Source organism: Sceloporus occidentalis, unplaced genomic scaffold, assembly GCF_023333645.1.
Source record: "Sceloporus occidentalis isolate IW3139 unplaced genomic scaffold, rSceOcc1.0.p SCAF_4, whole genome shotgun sequence".
Lineage (NCBI taxonomy): Eukaryota > Metazoa > Chordata > Lepidosauria > Squamata > Phrynosomatidae > Sceloporus > Sceloporus occidentalis.
Window position 1 is genome coordinate 81,592,143 of NW_028316984.1, and position 16,493 is coordinate 81,608,635.

The window sequence follows — 16,493 nt, forward strand, 5'->3', positions numbered from 1 at the left end:
AATTTTGTGCAAATTTATTATTTATATGCCAACCTCTTCATATGAAACACCAGAATTTAAGTAAATCTTAGTCTGATGGAATTCTAAAAGTATTCAACTTACTTCCAATGCAAAAAAGAAGAAGCATTAAATCAATGCAATTTATGCTTGATTTCTTTGAAAGTGATCTTTCAAGGAACCCCTTAACATTTTGGAGCCATAGAACCACAAACAGAAAGAGAAAAGCTAGTGCTGTTTGTTGAACTCTTGCACAAATTGGGGAATGTATGAAGCTGGGGCCTACATAAGACTTACAGGTAGGGTTGCCATAAGTCAGGACGTCCAAACCGGGACAAATGTAGGACAACATTTTCAAATGTAGGACACTTTTTTTTTAGATAGAGGAAACCCCCCCCCCCCCCGCTCCTTCCCGGCCTCTGTGGAGGCTGAGGCTCCCTCAGAGGCTGGGAAGGAGCCCACAGGGCACGCGCAATCACGGCGATCGCGAGTGGCCTCCTTCTCCTTCCCAGCCTCTAAGGGGGCCGAGGCCTCCTTAGAGGCCGGGAAGGAGCCCGCGGGGCGCACGCGTTCACAGTGATCACGAGCAGCCTCCTTCTCCTTCCCGGCCTCTAAGGGGGCCGAGGCCTCCTTAGAGGCCAGGAAGGAGCCTGCGGGACCGCCCGCAATTGCCACGATCGCGGGCGGTCTCCTCACTCCTTCCCAGCTTCTGTGGAGGCCGAGGCCTCCTCAGAGGCCAGGAAGGAGGGAGGAGGCCGCGGGGTGGCGGGAAGGGTGGCGCAGCCGCACGCAGGAGGCGCCGCCTCCACCTCGCCTCCTCCACCCCAGGCCTCGCTGCCCTCCTTTTCCTCCGCCTCCTCTGCGCAGCCATGCGCGGTGGAGGAGGAGGAGGGCAGCGAGGCCCCGTGGGCCGCAGTCAACCCGGCTGCAACCGGGGTTGTCCCGGGTTTTGGTGGCACCTGGGACGGGAGGGGCCCGGTGCCACCAAAACCAGGAAAATCCCGGTTGCAGCTGGGATATGGTAACCCTACTTACAGGCCACATTTTCCCAAACATGCCGAATGCTTCCCATAGTGTCACAACTTAACAAGAGTTGTGTTAAAGTATAAGAAACTTGGTGAAAAATACTGACCATTATGTATAAATGCTTGCGATCTATAAACAATTTTTGAGAAAAAGGTTGAGCAACATCTTCTGCATGAGCGCAAACAAACAGAAAATTTCTAGATCTGCAGTCAGTGTCCTCATGCAAAGCTGCTTACTCAGGTGCCTCTGCTGCCAGAAGGCCACTTTCTGTTCAACACTAATGACTGGTGTCAGAATGGGAAGGCAAGTCAGTCACTATGAAAATCTAACTCCTTAAAACAGAGAGGCAGTCATACAGCTAATTTATTTTGTGCATCCTTTATACAGACTTTCCAAATGTTTCTAAATATAAACTATGAACCAATAAATGCTTCTCATAAATTCAAAGCCTGTAAGATACATCTGAATGCAGGTTCATATTGTGAGGCATCACATATTAACAAGTGAAAGTGTTGCCTCAGCATTTATATGCATGTTTCTACTGGTTGGCATATTAGATACAATTCATACAACTATATTTAAAAGCCTGTCAAAAGTTTTTTGGAGTTGTGTTGTAAGAAGCTATGAATACAGATCCAAAGAGATGATTTATTAAAGTGGGGCAGCAGCAGAGCATTTACAACTTAGTAAGTAATTCTTTCAACAAACGTTAGAGGGGATAATTGAATGTGTGTTTCCAACGCCAGGGTGTAACCAAAGAAACAACTGTGTTCTCTAGCTGTCTTTGCATGAAGTAATTAGAACTTAAACATTTTACTATTCATTAATATTTACAGCTACCAGGTGAGGTAGCTACTAGAAAAATGTATAGAATTCTATGTTTCACAGGTCAATTACCGTAATTCAAAAAATGATAGAGAATGCAAAAAAGGAGATACAATAATTAAAGTCTGCCAGTAGTGATGTAAAAAAAAAAAAAAGAAACTTGATTCATTTAGTTTGCCCAGTTCAAAACAATGCTAAGGAAGAAAACTATGATGGAAAAGTGTGCTCAGAGATTTATCTCTGTAAAAATTAATACTACAGCTGAATACAAAAGAGAAATTGAGCATCAAAATGTCCAAATCTTCTCAAACCCAAACTGATGGAGGTGAATTCATTTCAAATATAATGAGTAGCAGTCATCCAACCCAGCTCTATGAGAGAGTATGTGGAACTCTTCTATAACCCATTATCTTTTAGCATCAATACCACATACCACATGCTATTTAACATTTACATGAAACCGCTGGGAGAGATCATCCGGAGACATGGGGCGCGGGGTTATCAGTACGTTGATGACACCCAAATAGTTTTCTCTATGTCTCCGACTGATGCAGTGACTGGGGATGGCATCTCTCCTCTCGTGGCGTGCCTGGAGTCAGTAATGGGCTGGATGAAGGAAAACCAACTCAGTCTGAATCCAGAGAAAACGGAGGTGCTCGTGATAGGTTCACCTGGCCCAGGGATGGCGGTGGTTCCACCTGTCCTGAACGGGATCATGCTTCCCGTAAAGGACTCGGTACGCAGCTTGGGGGTGCTCCTTGACTCGTCGCTCCACCTAACATCTCAGGTGGATGCGACGGTCAGGAGCACCTGTTATCAGCTTTGGCTGATCCGCCAACTGCGTCCCTACCTGGGCCAGAGGGACCTTGAAACGGTGGTACATGCTCTGGTAACCTCTCGTTTGGATTTCTGCAACGCGCTCTACATGGGGCAACCCTTGTACCAAACCCGGAAGCTACAATTGGTACAGAACATGGCAGCCAGACTGGTCACTGGTACATCCAGGACCAGTCATATAACACCTGTACTTAAAGATCTGCATTGGCTGCCTATTCGCTTCCGGGCGCAATACAAGGTGTTGGTTATAACCTATAAAGCCCGACATGGCTTGGGCCCAGGATACCTTGAGGACCGCCTCTCCCCATACGATCCGCCCCGCACACTCAGAACATCCGGGCAGCAATTATTGAGGGTCCCAGGGGCAAGACTATCCTCCACTGCAAGGAAGACATTCGCCATCTCGGCCCCGACCCTTTGGAATACGCTGCCCATAGAGCTCCGCTCGGTCACCTCCCTGGCACAGTTCAGGAAGGATCTAAAAACCTTCCTGTTCAAGCAAGCATTCCCCGAATAAGTCCTAGTTAGCCCCCCCCCCCTTTTTGATGGCAATGGTGAACTGGCTAGAAGGTATTTTAATGTAATTTTAATGTATTTTTATTGTATTGTATTTTGTATTATGTTGTACACCGCCCTGATTGATAGAAGGGCGGTATAAAAATAAAGCTTTTATTATTATTTATTATAAGCCTTTATAATAATGGCGCATTACAGACCACCAAAAAGCAGCAGACTGCACCCGCCCCTTTCCCCGCCGGATCGGGGCCTCAGTAGCTAGAACGGCAGCCGCTGAGGCCCCGATCCGCCGTTTCCAGGCTGTGGGGAAGCGGCAAAAGGCCACTTCCTTGAGGCCTGGAAAGGGGTGTCCTTGGGGCTTCAAGCCCCAAGGACACCCCGCGGCAGCAGGGAGGAGGAGAAAGGGGCCGCTTGGCCCCTTTCTCCTCTGCGTCGCTGGGCGCAGCCATCTAAAGGCTGCGCCAGCGACACAAGACAGGAAGGAGCTCCGTTTTGGAGCTCCTTCCTGCACTCACGAAAGGGCGCACTAAGCGCCCTCACACGGCATGACGGCGTCACGTCCGTGCCGCCTCATTTGGAGGCAGCGTGTTCGTGATGCCATCATGGCGGCCCCCATGTAGATGGGGCGCCACCATCTTGTACGTCCTCAGGATGTATTAGGCTTGGGGGTGTCAAGAGGTGACGCCCCTTTTTAAACCTAGGACGTCCTGAGGACGTCCCTTATGGCGCTCTGTAACCCGCCAATATTTCTTTTCCACCTTTGCATGCTATTATGCTGGCCACTCTTTCATACTGATGACTATCACGTATCATGAGGAAGCTTTTTAAAAAATTAACATTTTGTACATGTAACAGAAAAATAAATTTGCTTGTGTGGTCCTCACAAGCTACCGATGCCTATATTTGTGATTCTGAACTGACTGTATACACGACAGAATTAGAGGGGAGATACACACCTTTCACAGGGAAATCACAAACAGTTTAAGAAGTGAAACTCAATATTTTATTATCTGGTTCATGATTTTTGATTTCAAAGAGCAGTCAAATGCTTCTTTTTTAGACTAAGTGAGCATTTGGTGCCACTGCTACTGTCAAATCAATTGACTTGTAGCAACCTTATCATAGCGTTTTCTTGGCAATATTTATTCAGAGGTTTACCACTGACTTCTTCTAATGCTGAGAGTGTGTGACTAGGTCAAAGTCACTTAGTAGATTTCTGTGGTTGCGTTAAGATTTGAACCTGCTCTTCCCAAGTCCTAGTCCAACACTCTAAACCACTGCACCACATAGGCTCTAACCAGATATCAAGTATCCCACTTGAATATATGCATGAACAAACTCTTTCGGATATTTCAGTAAGACAAAGAGATATTCTGTAACCAAATATTTTTACATTAACTTCCATGGAGGCAATAATGCGTTTGATAAAGTGAATAAAGATAATTCATGGAGAATCTGGATTTTGGATCAGAGTGACAGATAAAAAGAAATTGTGTTCAGATATAAAATAGTTATTATCTCGATAGAATTCAACTATATGATTAACACTGCAGAAATATTTCTGAATGCAATGCATGTTCCTTCAGGATAAGCATTCTGGCTGTTCATCTAGACATGCCTTCCCCAATGTATGTCCTTCAGATGTGCTGAACTAGAATTTCTTGGTCACTGTGCACAAACCAAATGAAGCTCAAGCGTATGTTTGCCACCCAACCAGAGATAGTAACCACCTATTTTTGCTCAGTCTGGAGTGCAAAAACAGCATGGGGGGAGTGTTGTCAAACATTTAGTAGGTCACAATTCAATACTGATGGAATGGGATGACTCACAGATTATACTGGGTTGCATTAAGTTGCTCAGTCCATTCATGAGATTAGCAGTACTTCTTCCTCTCATACTACAAAGGATCCTATCCCTGACCCTCAGATGTTAGCAGTTGAACACTGCACCTACAGTGTGCAAGTATTCCATCTTTTCCTTAATAGATCTGCTGCACTAAGAAAAAAGATGGTAAACAAAACAAAATTAAAATAGTTAATATTAGCTGGTCTCATTTTTAAAATATAATTACAAGTCAGTTTTAAAATGTATAGCACAAAAGTAATAGAGCTAGTGTGATATAGTGGCTTGAATACTGGACTAAGGCGGGTTACAGACCGCCTAAAAGCTGTGGTCTGCCGCCGCCGCCGGTTGCTACATCTGGGAACCACAGTGGCCAAACTGTGCGGCTCCTGGGCTCAGCAAGAAAGAAGTGCCGAAATGGCGCTTCTTTCTGGGCCCCAGAAGTGGCGCTGCGAGGCACTAGTCATGCACTCACGGCGTCACTTCCGCCGCGCGACGTCTGGACGCTACGCGTCTGCAACATCAAAATGGCACCCCCCGTGTGGACGGGAGCCACCATTTTGTACGGACTCAGTCCGTACTAGGGTTGAGGGGCGTCCGGAAGGGACGCCCCTTCTCAACCCTAACACGCCCCTTCTCAACCCTAGTACGCTCCTTCAGCACGTCTGTAACGTGCCTAAGGCTCTGGGAGTCTGTGTCCTACACCAGTCAGCAAGTGGCAGAGGAAGCAGGTAGTTGGAGTGCAAGACCTGTCAGGTAGTTAACCGAAGATGAGAAGCAAGAGAGTGTGGTCTTAAGCCAGCAAAAAGTAAACTGAGTGGTCGAAACAAAGTCAGCTTAAGGTCACAAAAACACAAATGTGGGGAAATACTGCCAGTCAACAAGGAAAGATGGTTGTTAGCAACAAAGCTGTGCAGGACTTTCTGAGAGTTTTAAAGGCAGCTCCCTCAATGAGCAGGTGCCTAATTAGGTCAGCATCTTATACCTAACAGCCTCTGGGAAAGGTTTCTTTTGTCTCACTCTCACTTTGTAAAGGATGGTAATCTGTCTTCCACATCTGCAACTTCCTCCTGGGGGCAAGGCTCCCATATACATCAGCTTCCCCCACCCCCATGCCAGCTTCTGAGACTCAGAAGGAAAGACCCTCGTCGTTAGGGGCTGCAGATTCCTGGCCACCTGCCTCCTCCCTGCATGAAACTTCTGGCCCCATACAGACAGGCCAAAATAAAGCTGCTTCAGGTCACACTGGAGGTATGCTGTTTAAATGATGCACGCATCCTAAGAGTCTGGAAGCCGCACCAATGCCATGATCCAGTCCTAAGGACTAGAGCATGGCTTTGGCGCAGCTTCTGGCCTTTTAGGATGCATGCACCATTTAAACACCATACCTCCAAAGTGACCCAAAGCAGCTTTATTTTGGCCTGTCTGTATGGGGCCTTCTGATTTCCATTCCAGAGGGTGAGTTGTGACAGTCTGATGGTTGTTGTTTTCTGCCTTCCGGTCATTTCCAACTTATGGCAATTCTAAGGTGAATCTGTCATGGGGCTTTCTTAGCAATATTTGTTCAGAGGGGCTTTGCAATTGCCTTTCTTTGAAGATGGGGAAAAATCCCATGATAGGTTCACTTCAGAGTTGCCCTAAGTGGAAAATGACTTGAAGGCATACAACAAGTATAAGAGTTCTTCTCTGTGGCACACACTGTACATGTCTTTTCTATCTAACTACTTACATTAATTAATTAATTAATTTCAAGGATTTATACCCCACTTTTCTCCCAGAATGGAATTCAAGGTAGGTAAATTATATCATTATTGTTTCAATGACAGCATTATATAAACTTTAACTATATACTTAATGTGATATGGAAGATCTGCAAGTGAAATTCTCCATAACTTTTATTTCTTCAAAGCAGTAACAGGTCAAAGTGATCTACACTGAGCTGAGGCATGGGGGGGGGGGGGAGGAGGATATCCTTTTGGACCTATGCTGATTCCCCAAGCAAATTCCTTCCCAAGGAAACTCCCAAGGCATGGAAGAGAAAATGTACAGGAGCAACATGCTTTCTACATTTTCCTATCTGCACTGAACTTCTACTGTCTTTAGGAGATATTTACACTGGATAAGTAATAGGGGATAAATACTTAGAAGCTTCCTCCTACCCATCATAGCCCTAAATTAAATCCCTGCTCTGCCTTCATGGTTGCTTTTTAAAACAGAGGAAAATTCTTCCTTGGAGGTCTTTAAGCAGAGGCTAGATTGCCATCTGCTGGGGATGCTTTGATTTGGATTCCCTGCATGGCAGGGGGTTGGACTGGATGGCCCTTGCGGTCTCTTCCAACTCTACGATTCTATGATTCTAGGCACAACATTCCCATACAACTGCCATTTTGGCTCCTAGGTAATAGCCTTTCCATATTTCATGCTGTACAAAGCACCCTGGCCTTGTACACAGAGATCTATGGAAGTGGATGTGCAGCAGATGATGGATTCTCAGTAAGAAAAAGGATGCCACACTTAACACATGAATAACTGTGCTGGATAACACATAGCCAATGGGCCATCTCTGGCAGGACTCAGACGTACCTTAGGACCTCTTTGCTGTCGAATTCATCAGCATAGTCACAAATTTCAATGACAGAGCTGATCCAACAGCACACTCACCCAATACACATACACTATGGTAAGACAAGGCATGTGGGGAACACATATCTAGGTGCAGAGGTGAACTATACTCCTGAAAGTATGATTCTCCACAGAGCACATGCTCCCTGTATACTTTTTGGTTCTGGCAACTTAGAAATACTTTGTTTTGTTTTGTTACCATTGTACTGCATCACTGAATTCTGACAGCTGACAGCAATAGGGAAATGAAACCTAGTGTGCTACCCAGGAGTAAACTTTGTCCTCAGACCCACAAAGGTTGCCACTCATGACTGAAAGGTGCAGGTGTCCTGGCCATCATCAAATTGGAAAACCTGGATTAGTTTAAGACAACAATGATGCAATAATCAATGGCTTTTTGTTTTGTCACAACGGTCTGAAACACATTGCAGAAATAATCCAGTCTGACATGCTTTAACAGCCCTGGCTTAATGCTAGGGCATTCTGGGAACTGTAGTTTTGTGAGACATTTAGCCTTTTCTATCAGAGAGCTCTGGTGCCACAATAAACTACAGTTCCCTGGATTCCCTAGTACTGAGCCAAGACAGTTAAAGCTATCTCAAACTAGATTATTTCTGCAGTGTGTTTTGGGCCAGTATGTCTTTTAGCCTTGGTTCACATCATTTCTTAATTACTCATAGCGGAGTCTCAGCCTTAATTTTTATTATGCTTACTTCAATTTTAAAGCAAGGCAACAACAGAGACAGACAATTATTTTGTATGATTCTTTCTGGTATCAAAGGAAAAGGAGTTTTTTTAAGCCAGCATAGATTTCACAGCTTCAGTAAAATGCAGTTCACACTATGAAATTTGTGAAAACTCCACAGCGATACACAGGAGACTCCAACAAAAAGCTCAACATAAGAAAATAGGAATGCAGTCCCAATCATGAAATCCAGCTTTAGGAGGGAAGACAAATGAAACCAATAGCCTGAGAAGACAAACCTACTTCCAGATTTGATTCTCCAACTAGAATCTGAGTTCTCTATAACAGTCATTTCTGTGTAAAATCTATATAGAATATAGATTTGATTGTAAATGGCTCCCTTTCCATTCCTTTCTTTGCTTTTAAACAATATTCACAACTGATATATTCAAGATGGAAAGGCAGTATAATAGCACTTATGAAAAAGCATAACTGGAGAAACTGGAGGTTGCATTCATTCGTCTTTCTTCAGGGTTGGGCCTCAGAAATTGTAGTATGTAGAACAAGACGTGTAGCAACAAAGTTATTTTCAGTTAATGAACCTTTCATGCCATTTATGAAAACTGTTTTCAGACTACCTCATTAAAATAACATATTCATTGAAAGACATTTTATTATGCTAAGAATTCTGGATTTTCTCCCCTCCCTCCCCCTACTTATTAAAGTACAAGCTTGGTCATAATAAAATCAAGGGAAAGTCAAATACATGTGTCCTGGTTCAGAAAATGTTCTCCAAGGTTATATAAAGTAGAACAGACACAATCACTTGGACTTGTATATACTTACTTACTATACAGACCCAGTGCGCACCCCCTTTTTAAAAAAGAATCCCATTCTCAGTTGATATCTGCATGATAGGCTAAAGTATGAGACCAGAGACAGGCTGCAATACAAGGTGTTGGTTATTACCTACAAAGCCCTAAATGGCTTGGGCCCAGGGTACTTGGAGGACCGCCTCTCCCCATACAGTCCGCCTCGCACTCTCAGATTGGGCGGGAAACATTTATTAAGAGTTTCTAAAGCAAGATACACTTCATCTCGGAGGGCATTTTCCATCTCAGCCCCACAGCTTTGGAACTCCCTGCCCGACGAGCTCCACGTTGTCACTTCCCTAGATGTATTCAAGATGAATTTGAAGACCTTCCTATTCCGCCAGGCTTTTCCCCATGTGTCTTAATGTTATCTTTTATCTCCCCTTGATGATGCATACTGTTCAATCCAGCTATTTGTTATGGTTTTAATGTTTTGTAAGATAATTGGTTTTAGATGCTGTATAGTTTTTAATTGCTATGGGTGGTTGATTTGCACATTGTTGGGGATATATGTTGTTTATAATTGTTTTTTGTTGCAATTTTCTTTGTTGGAAACTGCTATGATCTACACAGGAATAGCGGTATATAAATAAATTTTATTATTATATTATTATTATTATCATAGATAGAGTAAACAACAATGAAGAGCAAAGAATATAGCTCTGATATTAACAATCCCATTCATCAGCTGATAAACATTTGTGTCTCATGAATATGGTTTTAAACTGATCTGGTAGACTATGTGCATTGCATTGAACTCCTTTAAGGAAGGGTTGGACAACTATCATTCAATGGATAGAGTACACATTTCCCTGCAAAAGGTGCCAGACATCTCCAATGAAGAAAAAGCAAGTGCTGTTTTCTTCAGTACCTGAAGAACTATCATGGTCAAGATACACAACAGAGAACTAGACAGATAGGTAGTCTAACCTAGTATAAAGCACCTTCCTATATTTCCTGAGGGTGGGATGCAAACATAAGTGCAGCAAATGTGGCACTAAATAAGCCTAACCTAACCTCAGTACTTTTTTATTTAAGGACATGTTTTTGTAACTTTTTCCCACAAAGGGAAAAAATTCACATGAGAAATGGACCTCAGTTCTGTCACTTTATCTTCAGGCTTCTTTCTGGCTACCAGACTTTCAGTCAGAATCGATATACCACAAGTGCTGAAACTACTTCCTTTCCAGTTATAGCAATGCAGGTACCAATGGAAGAGAAAAGCAAGATTGCCCGACTCCTGACATGCATGGTATGTTTGCTGGGTTTGTGGAGGGTGCCAGCATGGCAATCTGTGTGATGCAGGGCAGATCTGGCTCCGGCCCCTTGATCATAGGCAGCACTCTTTTATAAAGGACAAATGAATCAACAAAAGACGTGAGTGGGGGGGAAGAAAGAAAGAAAGAAAGCTAATTTCCAAATAGCTTGTGTAGGTCATATCCAGAAAGAGAAGATCACACACAGATAATGGTACTTACTGTGGAGGGATCTCAAGACAGCCTGGAAAAAAAGGCTGGTCTGAGCAGCCCTGTGGATCGGTTGCAGAAAGGCAATGGATTCGCCACAACAAAGAACAATGGAAAGGAACTAAGAATAGGATGTTTTTAGGCACAATGTTCACAACTGGAGAGAAAAAGAAAATGACACTAATAATAGCAGAGCCCAGAGACACAAGTATCTATGACTAACTACAGTTAGTAACAAAGGACACTTAAAAAAACAATGGCAAGATGTCTACAAAAAATAACTCATACATTTTTTTATTCTCTATATTGCTCTCCTCTCTCTTACACACTGAAGAAAAATGAGCACCATTCAAGAACAACCCGAGTGTCTAATCGTTTTTTCCTATATTACTAAACACTAATGGTTGTCTTCCCCCTAGGTTTGGTAGCACAGATTATACATAAATGAGGCAATTAATTTCACATAGTCACTTTCTTTTTTTCTCAGTTGTTAGAGCTGGGATTTAGCAGCAGCTTTACTTGTTGGACCTTCTCGTTCCAACAGTATATATTCAGCAACTTGTTCAGAAATATGTTTTAGAAGATTCTTTGGAAATCTTCACACCACCCTCTTCAGGCTAATTTGACAGAACCTCAGAGATTTATAACTTTTGCAGTAACAATTTGCTGGGCCAAAGCTAACAAAATGATATTCAACACAGAAAAATGTAAGGTACTGTACTTAGGGCAGAAAAACTAAATGCATAGATATAGGATGGGGGACACCTGGCATAAAGAGACTGCATGTGAAAGGGATCTAGGAGTCCAAGTAGACCACAAATTGAACATGAATCAACAGTGCAATGTGGCAGCTAAAAAGGCCAATGCAATTTTAGGCTGCATCAATAAAAGTATAGTGTCTAGATCAAGGGAAGTAATAGTGCCACTCTATTGTGCTCTGGTCAGGCCCCACCTGGAATACTGTGTCCAGTTCTGGGCACCACAATTCAAAAAGGACATTGAGAAAATGGAGTGTGTCCAAAGGAGGGCGACTAAAATGGTGAAAGGTCTGGAAACCACGTCCTATGAGGAACGACGTAGGGAGCTGGGGATGTTTAGCCTGGAGAAGAGAAGGTTAAGAGGTGATATGATAGCCCTCTTTAAATACTTGAAGGGATGTCATATTGAGGAGGGAGCAAGCTTGTTTTCTGCTGCTCCAGAGACTAGGACCTGGAGCAATGGATGCAAACTCCAGGAAAAGAGATTCCACCTGAACATTAGGAGGAACTTCCTGACAGTAAGGGCTGTTCGACAGTGGAACACACTCCCCTGGAGTGTAGTGGAGTCTCTTTCTTTGGAGGCCTTTAAGTGGAGTCTGGATGGCCATCTGTCGGGGATGCTTTGATTTGGATTTCCTGCATAGCAGGGGGTTGGACTGGATGGCCCATGCGATCTCTTCCAACTCTATGATTCTATGATTTGTGACTCTTTTCACATGTAATGAATAGGTATAAAGACACGTTTCTGTACTTGACAGAAGATCTATACAAGCATTATCATAAAAAAGGACAACTAACACTGACAGGCAGGCTAAATTCTTCCATCTCAACATGTGCAAATCCGTTTGTTTATATATATGGGTTGAAAATGTTGATCCACACACCACAAAAAAACTACTAAAGCTGAATGAACAGAACCCATTAAAATTTGCGTGCCTCATTTTTCATTCTAACCACATTTCTGTGGAAGCAGATCCACCAATGCCTCTGATGGTTTTTCCTTTGCAATCACTGCCTAAAGCTGCAAGTCCAAACCTACTTAGTAGCTCAGTGGAGATTACTTACAAGTAAACATATGTAGGATTAAACTGTAGCAGTGAACATCTTGAAACATCCATAAAAATATCACGGTGCGCCTAGGTTATCGCATGATCAAAATTATTGAATATATATATTCACACACACACTTTAAAAAAGACATTCCATGATGGGATATTACTGTAGTATCATACAAACCTACAGGCTGGGAACTGCTCACCATTCACAATGATACAGCTTTATGGCATATACTAGCTGTATATATGAACAGACAGACATGTAGTAACCTCAGATACCCTGCCGGACAAGCAAGTCAAAACACTCTTTTTGTCCATTACAGTATTTGTAAATTTCAAGGACTTGCTGTTCTCTGTATCGACAATGCCAAAGCTTTTTCAAACAAACTGCATATGTTTACAACATATTGATACATAATGAATCATATACATCAACCCTCCTAATTTAGGCAGATCACAAGTAAAGATTTAATCTGATAACCATACTTAAGCCTGGAACCCAGTTAAATTGTGTATTCTGAAATCCACGATCACAGAAACAAAAATACACATGTAAAATTCCTATAAGGAGGGCGAAAACTTGCAAATCAGGGTTGGCTCGATAAAATAGCCTTGCTATGTTCCCTTCCTGGAATACAAGTTGGAGAACAGCCTGTTTCTGCTGCTCTGTGGGATGAAGAGGAGGGGGCATAAGTTGCAACTTTAGCTTGTTTACACATTCTTATGGTGCAGACAGACAAGGGCTCAGACATGCAATAAACAAAATGTGAGGTTACGTCACTGATTCAGGTAAGAATTACAATACAGAAATGAAGCATCACATCAGGTGCAAAAAAGAAGAAGAAGAAATGTCTGGATATTGAAACAAGGCTCATTTCAATTGGTTTTATGTAACACATCAACACAGTCGGCTCTGTCCCCATCTGCGAACACAAATACGCCTTCTTCTGAAAGTTAATCAACGAAGACATCGATTTCTACAAGGCAAAACTACCTCTTATTTACCTGAGTAAATAACACAAGCCTTCCAAAACTTGCATACATCAAGGATAGTTACCCACCCCAATCCTCCCTGTTGGCCCAGCAGTCACTAGGCTTCCTCAAAAGATAGACGAGATGCTCCATTGATGAAGACCATAATAATAATAACAACAATAAACCATTATAACAGTGTAATAGAAAGTAAACATGGATCACCAAAACCCTCCCAATTTTGAGATGCATGAATACTGTACTACCCAAAACAGCACCAGCAGGAAGCCATAAATCCCCAAGTCTAATGAAACTCCAAGGGACAACCGTCTAAAAAAAAAGTCCTGCATCCACACTGGAGAGATAACCCAGTTTCGCATGGCTTTAACTTGTTGTCTGGTTCTATAGCTATGGAATTCTGGGAGTTGGAGTTTGTTAATGGGTCCAGAGCGGAGCCCACAACAAACTCCAGCTCCCAGAATTCCATAGCCTTGAGCCAGAAAAAGAGTTAAAGCGGTGCCAAACCGGGCTATTTCTCCAGTGTGGATGCGTTGCTCCTCACCAGGCTTGCTCTACATAGGCTGAGGCACCAACCAGTCTTTGCTCAACCAGCCTTGCCACCTGCTCTAGGCGGGTTCCATCTCTGCTGCCTGGGGCTCACCTGTCTCAGGAGGCGGCAGCAGCACCAGCAGCAGTGGAGGAGGAGGAGGAGGAGGAGGAGGAGGGCAAAGGAGGAGAGGGAGCCCCAAGCATTAGACAGCCCCAGTCCTGGTTAGGATCCGCCCTGCCAGCCGGCGATATAAATAACATTATCTGGGCAAGCAGGGACATTCCTGCCCAGGGACAGCTTCGGCTGCCCGGCCCAGATAGCCCCGCTCCCTCCAAGGGGAGGGAAAGCAGCAAGAGGAGATGGAGGAGGAGGAGGAGGAGGAGGAGGAGATGGAAGAGGAAGAGCCTGCCCTGCAATGCAGCACAGCGGCCCCCCCAGGCCAGCGCCAGCAGCGGCACCTGGCGATGCCCAGCGCAGCAGCACCAGCAGCAGCTGTGGCCAAAGATACCTGCTGCTGCTGCTGCTGCTGCTGCTGCTGTTGCTGTTGAGAGACTGGAGTTGGCACAACAGTCTCTCCTCAGCCTCCTCAGGGGAAGAAGGCCATGGCAAACCTCCTCCTCCTCCTCCTCTGAACCAATGTTTGCCAATTAAAAAAGCACACACAACAACGCCCTGGCGCGTGTGTGTGTAGTGTTCAAGGCGTCCCGATTCACGGCGTGGGGTGTGACTGGGAAGGTTTGTCCCAGTGTGGCCACTGCCGCCCTCCTTTTCCAGGACGTTTCAACTTTCTTGAGGAGGGTGCAGTGGTTCAGTGGATGTACTGCAGCCACAAGGTTGTGAGTTCAGTCCCTCCCAGAGGCTGGCTCAGAGGTCCTAAACACGCTACAGAAACGATCCAGTCTTGACACCCGCTTTAAACGCCCTGGCTCCATGATAGGGAATCCTGGGAAGTGTAGCGTCAAAGAGAGTTCTAGTGCCACAAGGAACTATAACCCCCGCGATTCCCTAGCACCCCAGCCACAGGATTCCCCAGCACCGAGCCAGGGCAGTTAAAGCGGTCTCGAAGTGGGTTATTTCTGCAGCGTGTGCTTTGGACCTCAGCCTCCCATCCTTTCGTAGGTCAGTAAAATGAGTACCCAGCTTGTTTGGGGGCCAGTTGGCCTTCACATTGTAAACCGCTTAGGGAGCGCTTAGTTCACTGATAAGAGTATAGAAGTGTACATCCCATTACTACTCTGTGGAAGAGGGATCGCAAAACGCCCGCTGTTTTTAACATGACTTGAGAAATTTGAGTTTACTCATGTATATTATTATTATTAGCGGGGCTTCTTCAGCTTTTGTTTGGCCATGTCCTCCATTTTTCTCATTTTCGCAATGCCTTGTCCTCTTTTGCGGGCTGGGCTGCATCCACACTGGAGAAATAGCACAGTTTGGCTCAAGGCTATGGAATTCTGGGAGCTGGAGTTTGTTGTGGGGCCTAGAGTGGGGCAGAGGCCCACAACAAACTCCAACTCCCAGAATTCCATAGCCTCGAGCCAGGGCAGGTAAAGCGGTAGGTACCAAACCAGGTTATTTCTCCAGCGTGGATGCAGCAGCTCACCCTGTTCAGGGGAGGCTTGCCATGGCTTTCCCCTGAGGCTGCGGGCATGTGACTAACTAAACGACTGGGAGAAGGCACACGACGGTACGGGGCTTTAGCTGCTCTTACATGAGGGTTAAAGAGCGGCCCTGAGGCGAATAACGGCCAAGCGAGTAAGGCGGGGCGGGGCGGGGCGGGGCTTGGCTCTGTGTGGCGCGAAAAGGTCAGAGCGCGCGCCGCTCCCTGAGGTGATTGACAGGAGGCGTCGCGTGGCCAAATAAGCAGCAGCAGCAGCGCCGGTGGTTTTAAAATAAAGTGGGGGAGGGGGAGTGCCCTTGTGACCGTTTAACCGTCGTCCGAAGGCGTGCGCGCTCCTGCTCTGGCCATTGGCTGCTGCTGCTAGAAAGGCTTGGAAGGGTCGCCTCGCTTAACACTCCCATTAAGGTCCAAAACACACTGCAGAAATACAATCCAGTGTGAGACTGCTTTAACAGCCCTGGCTCAATGCTAGGGAATTCTGGGAACTGTAGTTTGTTGTGGCAGCAGCGCCATCTCTGACAGAGAAGACTACAAATAATGTCACAAAATTACAGTTCCCAGAATTCCCCAGGGCAGTTAAAGCAGTCTCAAACCGGATTATTTCCGCAGTGTGTTTCGGACCTATGCTACTGGCAGCCCTGTGTAATAATAATAATAATAATAAATAAATAATAAAACTTATTTATATCCCACCTCTCTGTCGATGACAATCGATGTGGTTTACAAGTTAAAATTTAGATACAATCCCATATCCCAAATCCCACCTACTGGCCAGCTTCCACTGTGGGTGCATCCACACTACAGAAATGTAGTCCAGTTTGACCCCATTTCAACTACCATGGCTCCATGCTA

General features: G+C 44.7%; 1 protein-coding gene across 4 annotated transcripts in view; it reads right to left on the reverse strand.

Annotated features, from left to right (window-relative positions):
• The window catches only part of SPTB (spectrin beta, erythrocytic), a 170,646-nt gene extending 156,463 nt beyond the window's left edge, over nucleotides 1-14,183 (reverse strand). Inside the window, exons 1-2 of one of the 4 annotated variants that reach the window (XM_089520529.1) lie at nucleotides 14,135-14,176; nucleotides 10,701-10,845 (exon numbers count right to left, since the gene is read on the reverse strand). The gene's annotated coding sequence lies outside the window, so the exon portion shown is untranslated. The other 3 variants (XM_089520531.1, XM_089520533.1, XM_089520530.1) reach the window with 3 other exon arrangements.
• Nucleotides 14,184-16,493: the final 2,310 nt, after the last annotated feature.